General features: G+C 41.6%; 1 protein-coding gene across 2 annotated transcripts in view; it reads left to right on the plus strand.

Annotated features, from left to right (window-relative positions):
- Nucleotides 1-616: 616 nt before the first annotated feature.
- LOC133441802 (SH2B adapter protein 2) overlaps nucleotides 617-12,985 on the plus strand; it is a 28,700-nt gene continuing 16,331 nt past the window's right edge. For both annotated transcript variants that reach the window (XM_061719447.1, XM_061719448.1), the window contains exon 1: nucleotides 617-806. The gene's annotated coding sequence lies outside the window, so the exon portion shown is untranslated. The remainder of the gene's footprint in view (nucleotides 807-12,985) is intronic.

Raw genomic sequence — 12,985 nt, forward strand, 5'->3', positions numbered from 1 at the left:
GCACATCAATGTTCAGTGGGTGCTTGGAAATGTCTACTCAAATGATGTATGTGTTTGGCATTTGAGAAGGAAATACCATTTAGTGAAGAGTTAACACTGTTTTGAGGGTAGAGTGTGCTTTTGCAAGAGAAGTGTAGGATTTTGCATTTTGTGTGTGAGTTTTGTCATTTGTGTTTAGAGTTTTAAGAAAGTGAGGTAGTCTATCAGGAAATGTGTTTAAACAATTGTGAAAAACTGTAATGTTGAAGTACAATTTCAAGAAAAAAGTAGAAATCTCGAGATTAATGTTGAAGTACAATTTCGAGAAAAAAGTCGAAATGTTGAGAAAAAAGTCAAAATTTGGTGAATAAAGTTGAAATGTTGAGAAAAAAGGCTAAATTTCAAAATTTTAACTTTATTCTTGAAATCATATTTCAACATTAATCTCGACATTTCGACTTTTTTCTCGAAGTGCCCAACAATAAAAAAAAAAAATCTTCCCCTCTCAAATATTTGTTCTACTCCATGGCCCTGATACTCTTCCGTAGATTGTCCAGCAGAACATGTGTGTAGGTTTTATTGTGAAAGCGCCAGCCGGAAGAAGGCCTGTCCGTCTCTGTGAGAGGTTTATAGAGTCTGCGGGGAGGCAGAGAGCCCAGTGTTCATCTGCAGCTCCGACCAGAGCGGAGATGGAGGAGGAGCTGCCCGGCAGCGAGCTCCTTTAACCCGGAGAGAAGAGCACCAGACGGGGGGGCGGGGGGACAACCAGCCATGACTGAAAACTGAGCATCATCCCGGAGGCATCATGAAACCAGTCCTGTGTTGAGGTGAGTGAGTGCTGCATCTGCTGCTCTTATCTTGCGCGTCTCGTCCATCCTGACGGCGCTTATGGGGTTTGAGCTTTTTTTTTTTTGTTTTTTGTTTTTTGTTTAGTTTTTTGGTGTGATGAGGCTGCGGGGAAGACATGGGCATTGTGGTGTTTTGAAGGACGGCGTTAACAGGCGTCCAGGTGCGGATGATGCGGAGGGGAGGCTGAGGTGTTTTGGTGTGAGAGCCGTCTCATCCTCCGCAGTGATGGTGGAGAACAAATGTAACGGTCTGATCGCGGCATTTGCTGCTTTAAACGGAGAATTGGGGGTAATTGAAGCATTGAAAAATAAATAAATAAATAAAAAGGTGTGGGGGGGGGGCGTCTTCCCATAATCCGTTTAATAGACTCGAGGGATCAAAGTGGTCAGTCACAGGACAACAGGAGATCACGGTGGGATCTGATGTGATGCAGATGATCCTAGAACCGCTATGCCGGCCCGTGACTCCCATTCATCGTCTTCTGGACCCGGATCTGTCTGCCATTCAGCAGGATCTGCCTGCCATTCAGCAGGATCTGCTCACTCCCATTCATGAGTCCAGCAGCGGCTCTCCGGGCCTGCGAGGCCTGTTTCAGACCTGCTATTGACTTTCTCTCGGGTATCTCTTCACGGGCTTCAGGAGAGAGACAGTTCATGTCTGACCTGAACAGGATTCAGCCCCATTCACAGAGAGGAGATAAACTCTCTGACATATTCCTTTTTTTTTTTTGTTAACAATTTTTTATTTATCTTATGCCAACTTAAAAAAAAAAAGGCAGACCGTCACAGGCACAGCTCTATACATTTTGTTGTAGCATGTCCACTATACATTTGAAAAGAACAAACGCAAAAAACAGGGGCATAAATATATTACAACAGTTAGAACAAAACAAAAACATTTCATGTACTGTATATTTATACTTGTCTGTCTCCTTCTTGACCTCACACAAACACACATTCACATCCACACGCACACCCTCACATACACATCCCAATACTAGCAATTAATCAACAAAAAGAAAAACCCTCCCACCCCAGTGAGTGATCTGCACCATCCTGTCCCCGTTACCCCCTTTATAGGCAAGACTTCACAGCTCTGATGCTTCTGACCAGGATTTTAAGGCGTTTTCTTTTGCTCCATGAGACCGTGCAACAGAGAGGGTTAAAATATCCATCAGAAGATCCACCAGTGATCCAGTGATAGAGTATGTGGTGGTTTCCACCGTACTACCAATATTTTTTAGCAGCAGTTAGGCCGGAAAGCCAAATTCTTTTTTCTCTCTGACATATTCTGATGACATCCTTGGAGACGCCTCATATCTCTGTCAGGTTCTGACTTAGCTGTTTCCCATAAAAAAATAAAAAGAAATGAAGCTTATTATCTTAATTGTTACTCAATTAAATTACACAATCCTGTCCTATATGTTGCTTTTCTGGTTACATATTTAAGTGCCATTTGCCAAAAATATAATTTTACTGTTTTGACAGTTATTACAGTAAATGTCAATCTTGCAAGACTTCCCCTAAGCTTTTGTGTTAAGATGTTTAAAGAACCCCATGTAATCCACTACATCACCACAAAACATGTTATGTACTCTCATAGCACTAATCCGTGGCATTGATGTTGTGTTTCTGACAGCATGTTATAATTAACTATGTTTCTGTGTTTTTTGTGTTATTTTTTTCCCCACTACCTCCCTGCGAACATGTCATGAGGCTGTTTCCAATAACATTTAATCAGACTCCTCCTAAACTTTACAGTACAGTTCAGTCCAGCATGACATAATCATGCTGTGTAGATCTTTGCATAACTTTAATAATCTGATGATACCTGCTGACACTGTCGTCCTTCAGCCATAATAAACATATAATAAACATCAATCTTTTAGAAGACACGGTTTGACATGTTAGACTACACATGTTGAAGGGGATGAACAAAAACATGGCTTGATACGTGCCTTTTAAATGAATTGGATCATCATCCCACACTGAAAGCAGTGAGGTTCATCAGGCAGATGCTTTTAGATTTTCTGAGATCCACACACAGGCGATCAAGCCTTTGCGCTGGCAGTTGTTAATCTCTGGAGCAGAAACCACTCAGACCTTGAAAAATGTTTAAGCTGCTCCCAGACTTTATCTTTTTTTCTATTTTTGAAAGAATATTCTTACTGTGCTGTGTTTTATTCAAAATGGTTTATTTACATCTAAAGGTTCTTGCTTTTGTATTTTGAGTTTGTCCACCACATTGGTCGGCCATGATTGTTTTATAGGGCGCCAGTTCATGAGAGGAGTCATCTCAGGGCACTTTAAAGAGAAAATAAACAGCTTCAATACAAGTCCAATTATATACAGTCCAATTAAACCCAATTCGGTCCACTTATAATCCAATTTGATCTGAATGAAATCCAATTAGTGGTAATCCATTTCGATCCTGTTCCTTTTGAATTAAACCCATTTCTATATTCATTTTGGGTTCATTTTTAAAAACAAGACTACCAAAGGAAACCAGCGGTTTGCATCAGATCTTAAATTAAATCCAGTCCTGTCCTGAGCATGAAGGGCACAGCTGTCAACTGTGGTGAGGAAGACACCTATAGCAGAACCAGACTTATGGTGAAACGCTGCCTTTTATAAGACAAAGAAAAAGAGAGAGACACAAATTTAATAACAGCAATATTTGCATTTACGTGTGGAGGGAGCTGAGTGAGAAAAGTGCTTGTGCATCATGGGAAATCCTCTGGCAGTCCAAGTGGCAGCATAACTACAAATGGTGGCTCAAGGTCATCAGAACCAGCTTTAACCATGCGCTTTATTAAAAAGCCTGATCTTGAATGTAAGTGAGAGCGTGTCTGCCTCCCAAACCCAAAATGGGAGCTGGTCCCCCAAGAGAGGAGCCTGATAACTGAAGACTGGCTCCCATTCTACTTTTGGAAACTCCAGCTTCAAGTGCACGTGCAGTTTGAGAGCAAAGTGCTATGTTGAGATAATATAGCGCTACAAGGACTTTCTGTGTGAGAACTTGAAATTCAATCCTCGGTTTTGCAGGAAGCCGGTGAGGAGACACTACATGTGGAGAAATCTGATCTTTCCTGCTGATCCTCAGGAGAACTCTTGCTGCGGCATCTTGGATCAGCTGGAGTCTTTTCAGAGACTTTTGGGGACAGCAGAGATTTGCACTAGTCCAACCCTGAAGTAACTGAGGCATGGATTACCGGTAGTCTTTCTGTAGCACTCAAATGATTTAAAATAAAGGGCATGCAAGCTTATAGTACTAAAGTGCTGGAAAGTCAGTTGATTTGCAATCAGAACAAAATTATTAGTTGAATTCCATCATGTAAAATAAAAAGATGCTTTTTTTTCCTTTTTTTTCTCGGCTCTTTATATTTAAGTATATCCCATAGGTTCAGGGTTTGAGTTATCTACCAAAAACACCACAAAGATGTATAACTTTACTCCAGCGGCTCTGGTGGTGGCTTCCCGGTTGACAACATCAACAAGCAGCTTTTCACATTAGCGAAATTAAAAACCCATGTCTTCTATTAACCAACACGCACGGCGCTCGCTCAGGTCGTAATATTTCTCCGTGCGTGAGCTTATCTGTGAGAGGCCCCGTGGTCATCTGTGGAATTAGTTAGACCTGGTGGGTGAGAGACAGGAAATGGGAGTCAGCGGTGCAACGTGCATCTCCCACACGCTACGTCCTCTTTATCGCCGGCTGCCATATGGATGCCTGAGCTCACTCCACATTTACATTGTCAGTGCTCGCCAGAGGAAGCGAGAGGGAGGGAGAGAGAGAGGGATTGTGAGAGGGAGAGAAGGAGAGGACAGCCTGCCTCAAGAGTACGCGCTAAATAATGTGTTTAATATCTGTGTGATGAGACTCTGCTACCTGCATTATTAGAAGTGGCTGGAAAAATCCCCCAAGAGGTGAACTGGTGAGCACTTTGCTGATTGGGTGCTCGGGAGTTCTCCATTTTTCTCATCACGTCTGGATTCTTATCACAGGTTGGATCTGTCTGCCTCCAAATAATGTTCACAGAGTCTCTGCCTCACAGAATAGCTGTATGCAGTTGGGTGAAGCAGTGTCTACATCAGGACTATAAAGTTTCCTGAATGTGTGTCTGTGTTTCACCACCCCTCCAGCATCACAGCAGAAGTACACACTTTCTAGTCTGGAGGGCTCTGTGTCATGTTAGGACTGGTAGAAGAACGCTCCCGGGGAACAATCAGGCTCATTTTAGGGGGGACGGGGTTATCAGTGGTCGGGTTAAAGGTTGTGGACCGGCTGCTCTGAAGTCAACAGATCTAAAAGTAGGTGAATCTTGGAGTCTATCATTGTTGACCCCTGCTCCTGCTCTTTCTCCTGCTACCACGTCAGATCCCCCTCCCCCGTCTGCCCTCTATATCTTCCATCTCTCTCCTGGGATTCTTATCTCGTGTCTGCATCGTCTTTGGGTTTTCTTCCGTCTGCCATTCTGTCTTCTTATCCAGCGTTAAAGCTGCCTTTCATAGCTCCTGTCTTTATTTTCAGTGAACTCACACACAGTCCTCTACATACCCAGGTACATTATCTGTATTTTGACTTCTTAGGTGGATCAGTTCTTTTTCTCTATCACCTATTTTCCCATGCTCTTTCAGCCTGTACATTTGGTATCTACATCTTCACTCCACAAGCTACTGCTGCACAATCAGTCTTAATTTCATTTTCAATATTTTCTTACCAATCTGTTATTTCAATTATTTAAAGGAACAGCGAAGAAAAATGAGCACTGGAAACGATGGCTATGCTAAAAAGTAGACTGGAGTTTGCAGACCTAACAAAGCCAAGAGGACATCTTCAGAGTCTTTATCTTGTCTACAAAAAACAAACACCCAAAACACTACAGTTTTGAATCACGTAATGGTAAGAAAAACATCACATTCCTTGGCAATGTCATGAGCTCAGGAAGATAAGGTTGTGTTGTCAAGTCAGGAGCAGATCAGTGATGTGCTGGTTACCATCACGTAACACCCGATTTGAATCTTAGTCGGGCCATTTCTGTGTGGAGCTTGAATATGCTCCTCATGCTTATATGGTGTTCTCTTGTACCAATACATGTGTGTTTTGTTGTTTTTTTTTTTTGCATTGCTGATTCCAAGATGTGAGTTTTGTATGGTCATTAGTATCTATGTTTGTCCTGTGAACGTCTGGCGGCGTGTGCAGGCCGTACTCTGCAGGGTGTCTCTGACATAAAGGTAGAATGTCCTCATTGTTGTAAGTGATGAGGTCAGTTGTAAGAATCTAGACATCAGGAGGCTGCTAAAATAATTTGTTGTATTCGCAACGTAGATATCATTAAGTGCATAATTATGAAGTGTGCGTGTCCAATGAGAAATAACCTTTTGCTTTTCTTGCACAAAGACCCTCCTTCCAAAGTTTAATCACTAAATAATAATAGATTTTTCAGATATTTAGAAACGTGTGTGTGTGTGTGTGTGTGCGTGTGTGTGTGTGTGTGTAGGTGTGTGTGTGTATGTATATATATGTGTATATATATATATATATATATGTGTGTGTGTGTATGTATGTATGTATGTATATATATATATATATATATATGTATATATATATATATATATATATACTGTATATATATATATATATTCATATTCATGCTCCTACTTGTACATGTGCAGATCATTAGTAACTAACGATGCACTCAGAAAGGTTACAACTTTGTTATTCCTTATGCGGTGTCCTCAAACATCCTTGGCCCATATCTCTAGCTGCACTATAGTTACACCTTGCATATGAGCACTTGATCACTGGCTTCACAGAGTGTTAAAGAGGCTGTGTACGTACATTGCTGTCCTGCACTGAGCGTGCTTTTCCCAGCAACCGTGTGCTGTGCCATGGAGCAGGCTAATCTTAGAAATCACAGCTCGGCCCGAACTCCCCGGGGTGGGAGTGCAACATCACCAATCATCCTCATCGTTCAATCACAGTGGGTGTGCTGCAGGCGTGAGGCAGCTTGAGGCATACAGGATATGAGAGTCTCTTCAACCACTGCCCAATGTTTGTCTATAAAAGCTTCAGAAACACGAACCCGTGTCCATACGTCATGCATGGCAACAGTATTGTATCTGCAGCATCATCTCAGGGTTCTCTATTACTACTCACAACATGGCAGTATTCATCACGCATATGCAATTCTCCTCACAGGACAGTTGAGTCCTGCGAGGGCTCTGCAAAGGAGGTGAAGTGAAAGGGTCATATACAATGTGTTTTGCAGGCTGCAGCTGATCGCTTCTCCCTGTGCAGCAAAGTCTCTTTCCTCTCCTCCCCGGTCAGTTTAGTGTTACAGACAGAACTCCAAACCATCTGACAGAGATATCTGCCCCACTCCCCTGGGTGGGAACCATGAGGAGGAGGAGGGGGCACAGCCGTAGATATTTTACAACAGATAGGGGAGCAATGCAGGAAGGATTTTTTTTTTTTGAGACCTGAAAGTTGGAGGTGAGCATTCACTGATTCCCCATGACTCTCATTTGCCCATTTGCTCATTTATTTGAGGTTCAGAGCTGAAAATAAGTCTGACAGGAGAGTTGTGGTGATGTGAGAGTCTACATGGGGCCTTGCCCCCCCGTGTCCCGTCCTCCTGTATGCCTCCTTCTCTTTATGCTCCCCTTGTCTCCTCCGCCTCCACACACTCACTGATTGTTTTGCCAGCTGGCTCGTGGAGCAAAAAACATGCCACTGATGGAAACAGCACTCAGGTCCGTAACTGAAACAATATAAAAATACTCGATTTTAAATCAATGTCTCCATCCAGAATCACTTTTAAGTAATTGTGCAAGAATATTAGAAAGAAATGAGAAAACAATGTGTACACATTTGACTTGCAGCAATGAAGCCAGAGAGATGCTCCAATTGCAACTTTTGCGTCCTTGTCTTGGTTTTCTACCCTCCAATGATTTCTGTGTGCTGACCTGTGAAAGGAGCAGTTCAGGTTTCCCTCTCAAGCTTTTCAAAGCTAAAACTCAAAGGGTTAAATATCATGCTTTAAAAAAAAAATGTGTGGCTGCTGTAGTCATATGAAGAAACTGCAAGTCAATACAAAAACATCAAAGTTCCTCAGTTAATCAACATCAACATGCCACCAAGTTCTACAAAAATAAAATTAAAAAATGCCAAATTTAATGTATAAAATGTGACAGATATTTACTCTTTATGCTTGTGGCAGGGTGGAGGATTGGCCCAGTGGCACGAAGTTGCTACAATGCTATAAACAATAAAATATGTCTATTGCATTATCACTAAAACAATCAATGAGCACCGACTGGCCTTGCCCTCTCTTCACACAAGGAGATCTCAGTGGGGACTGTCCTCTCACGTCTCACGTTGGTGGAACGAGTTACCCGTGGACACAAGCACAGAGTCATCTCTCTATGCTGTAGAAGCTCTTGAAAATGTTTCTCCTCCAAAAATACCCTCTGTTGTGAACTGCATTTGCTCTTCAGCTTACTTAACTGCACCTGAGTGTCGTCTTAGCTGCACGTATGTGAACGCTGACCTCACCACATTTACTTTGTGATCGACTCTCTTACTGTCGCTTGATTGTATTCTCCTGTGTTAAGTCGCTTTTGATGAAAGTGTCTGATTAAATGTAATGTAATGTGAAAATCTAATTTGTGGCACACTTCAGCATGGTGCTAGATTACTCCAGTTCTCAGGAGAGTATATTTTGGTTTGTGAAATAAAGGAAGACATGTATAGAGAAAGAACTCCAACACTGTGGCACTATAATTACTCACAACATGGTTTTATTTATAGACCTTAAAGGTCAACGGTCGATCTGCAGGTTTAGCTAGGCTGCTACTGGAAATAAGTTCTCTTTTTTTTTTTGGTCGCTATTGCTGTGATATGAAACTTTAAACTTTAAAAAAAAAAATAAGTTTAAATGCATCCCGAAATATAACCCAAAACTGTACTAGCAAGAAGAAACTCGTATATCAACTTTGTGCAGAAGAATAGCCATGGTCTCTGACATTGTGTCACTGCTCATAGTATACGTGACTTGCACTTGTACTTTTATATATGATAGTACCACTGATGCAGATGTATACTGCAAACGTTGGACTGACATACACTTCCATCCACATGTCTGAGAGGTTTGTGGTGGTTTCAGCAGGACAGACCTCATCCTGCACAGCTTACAACAGAGCGTGTGCTGTACTGACCCACCTGCAGTCCAGACCTGGGTCCTGCTGAAAATGTTGCAGTATGCAGAGGAGAATCAGACAGCGTTGAACTGTTCAGCTGTGGAAATGTTATATTCAGCAAAAATCACCACCAACACGTGGGTTTTTCTTGTTTCTGCCCTCTTTGTCATTTTTTAAATCCTGTGTGCTTTTTCACTAGTCTGCTGAGCCTCAGAAAACCATAATGCAGTCCACTTCCTCCAGAGTCTCATGGCTTGAGTTTCATGCTGACTCAGTGTGTGTGTGTGTGTGTGTGTGTGTGTGTGTTTGTGTGTGTGTGTGTTGCAGCTTACAGTTCAGTATCCTTGAGCGAGGCACATCCTCATCTTTGCGGAAGGGCAGGAGTTTTAGAAATGCACCTCGTTGTGAGTTGTTGTTTTTCTGCTGAACGGATGGAAAGTTGGCCTAGTGCAGGTTTTTAAATAGCTCAATGGGTATTGACTTCCTTGTCACACACACACACATACCTACACACATTCCCTCACACATGGTGGGGGTGTAATTATTGCAACAGTGCACTGTGATGAATGGTTTAGGTCCATGGGTTTATGAATGAGAGGAAACCAATGTTACCTTTATGTCAAAACATTTAGCGACTCTTTGCCGATGTTTGTCAAACCCAAGGATGTGACGACGTCACCTGATGACGGGAGACCAAAGTGCTCCCCTTTGTGGAAGAAAACATCCACAATACAGTTTACATCTTAAATTGAGACTTTTAAACCAGATACTGCAGTGGCGCTTGAGTTAACTCAGGATCCAACTTTAAAAAATTAATTTCTGGAAATTGTGAAACAATTTAAAGTATTTGAGAAAAGGCAATACAGTTTTATGGTGGCCAGTACTGTCATTGTTTTAGAAATAAGCATGTTTTGAACTTATAATATCAACGTTACCCTTTTGTCTCTGGGAAGATTTGGGCGACTTGTTCTGGAGAAGTTAACAAACCAATCAATTACATTTGAAAACCATGTGTTTGACTTTGGATTGGTGGAGTCCTCACTCTAGAGATTGTTTGCTGACCTTTTCTCACCAGATGAACGTCAGCTTCTCCTTTTGTGAGTTCCTCTATAATCTCTTTAGTTGATCAGAATTTCATCAGCCGAGGATCAGCACACTACGTCCCATAACTTTACTATCAAAAACGTGTTGCACCCAGTCCATATGTGGCCTCTCCTTCAGACGGTGAGCCCACAGGAGGATGAACCCATGTGGATTGTTTGCTCTGAACTCGACTGGACAACAAACTTCCTTGGATCATTCAAGCGTGTAAACCCCACCACAACGTACAAGGCGGTGATTCATGGAGGGTTTGCATGTCAGATTTGAGGATTTCCTGTACAGTGGCGTTGTGATCTCAGCTGCTTTTTGCAGATTATTTGGTCCTGTCCTCATCAAGTGAGGGTCTTCATCTCTGGGTGGAGCGGTTTGCAGCCAACGGACTGGAATAAGAATCAGCATCTCTAAATCTTAGACCAGGGTTTCAGATTCAGGTCAGCAAAGGATGACTTGCCTTATCCAGGTCCGTGGGAGATGTAGCCTCAAGTAGATGAGCTTAAGTATCTTGGGTTCTTGTTTACAAATGAAGGGAGGAACAGGGTATTGACATGGGGAGTGTGCGACTTCTGCAGTGGTGCAGACTGCTCTGTTATTGTAAAGAGAGAGTTGAGCCAAATGGCAAGACTCTGTTGATCGATATTTGGTTCCTATTATCACCTATGGTCACAAACTGTGTGCAGTGACTGAAAGAACAAGATTGTGAATACAAGTAGCTGAAATGAGTTTCCTGTGTTGTGTTTCTCAACTTCTCTTCAGAGACGGAGAGAAGTTCAATCATCTGAGAGAAACTCGGAGTAGCGCTTCATGTTTCGGGGAGTCCATTGAGGTTGTCCGGGCTTCTGTTTAGGTGTTTCAGGCATCTCTAACTGGGAGAAGACCCAAGACACAGTGGAGGGATTATATCTCTTGGCTAGGCTGGGAATGCCTTGGTTCCTAGAACCTGGTGCACTGAAAACAAGTGACTAGTTTCTCCTTTAACCATGAGGGCTCACATGCTTTTTCTTCTACAGATATTCAGTAATGGATTTTCCTGAAGAGGAAAAAAACAAAACATGACTTGTAAAAGAATAAGTAGATACTTTTTAAATCGAGGATTTTGTGATTTAAAAAAAATCTGATGGACACAACGTTAGATGATGAAAGAAAAGACGTTATACTATATAATATAATAATGAAAGAGAATAATAGAATAGCTTTTCTCATAGAAACCTTTCCAAACAAGCCATACTTGTCATTTTCTCATCGATCACAGCTAACATGCTAGCTCAATCCCGTAGTTTATTACACTTTTACAGGGCGAGCTTGCTGAGACCGACCCCAGAACAAAATTGGCAACTGTTTGAAATGTTTGTTTTTTTTTCATTTATCCCTTATTTATCCAGGAAAGTCAAATTGAGATACAATATCTCTTCTGCCAGGGAGTCCTGGTCAAGATAGCAACAGAAAAATAAATTCAGTTTCATATAAAAGAAAATACATACAAGGACAAGTAACTTTACAAAAAAAATATATCAAAACAAGAAATAAACATAAAACATACAAGGATCAGAAAGCTAAAAAGAATTCATGACAAGAATGACACTTGATTAAAAACAATGACATTGTTCTGTGAAAACTGATGTTAACATGTTTTCCACTTGTGAATAAGCTCTCTTGACTCTGAATGATAGACTTCAACGTGTTCGGACACGGCCTGGAAACGCTTCCAAGATTGGTGACGGCAACCAGTCCTATTTGAAGATCATTACTGATGTCTTTCCTCCTTGGCATTATGTTAACACACATCTTAAGGGTCCAGACCAGTAAAGGTGTACTGCTTCACATGCTTTTAAAGCATTTTGTCTTAAGTGTTGTGTATATGGTGACAGTTTTGTGTCATGTGTTATTGTTTATCTGAAGTAGTATTTCATTTTAAGGTCTTATAAGGACGAGATTACTTTTTTAATAGGCTTTGAGATGTAAAACTGTATCAGAAACATGTTTTTTTCATGACCTTATATGTATTGATAACTTTAATTAATCTAATTTGTCTAATTATGTTGTGCGCCATATCTATTATACAGAAATGTAGAAAATGTAGACGTGTTCACAAGCGCTCAAGCGTGCCCAAGGTGAAGAAAGGAGGTTAAATAAGTGGAGTATCCACATTGTGGGAACCGTGGATCCATGGAGACAAGAAAAACATTTCCTTTGCTGTTGTTCTTTTATTGTTATTCTTTAATCCCACCCTTTCCTTCACTTTCTAGTGTCCGTATCACAATCTTCCTGTGAAATCTTGACACTACGTCTCAGCATCCCTGAGTTTCTTCACACAATGAGCTCACAAATGTTTTCAAAGAGCTCGCCGCACTGCTGTGCACTTTTCCTTTATTATATTCTCTCCTCTGATCCGGTCAATTGTTTTGTTTGAGATCTCTGAGACACTAAAGCGAGTGGCCCGTTCCAGCGTAGATGTGTTTTTTTCTATTTTCCTTTTCTGCTAATCCTTTCTGTACTTGCAACCTACACTGACGCTCTTGAAAACCACAATAAAGCAGCTTGGAAGAGAAATCCCAGGAAAGTCTGCAGTGCAAATGTGTTCACTGATGTGGTTTAATCGTACTATTTTAGCCTGATTTAATTTTGTTTACGAACTGTTAAAAGCAGCTCTGAAAATACTCCTTCACGGTTCAGGGACTGTTGGCCGTCCCAGAGCGTGTGTTGCCCAGCTTGCCCACTCACGACATCTTCGTCTAATCTGCGTGTTCTGCAGCAATAATCAAACCAAGATGTGCCTGATTGTTTGGCGCTGTTCGCAGATGCGTCGGCCGTTGATGTGCAGAGGCAGAGAGGCTGGGGAGGGGGCCGAAAACTGTCAT

The sequence above is a fragment of the Cololabis saira genome, chromosome 4 (assembly GCF_033807715.1).
Source record: "Cololabis saira isolate AMF1-May2022 chromosome 4, fColSai1.1, whole genome shotgun sequence".
NCBI lineage: Eukaryota > Metazoa > Chordata > Actinopteri > Beloniformes > Belonidae > Cololabis > Cololabis saira.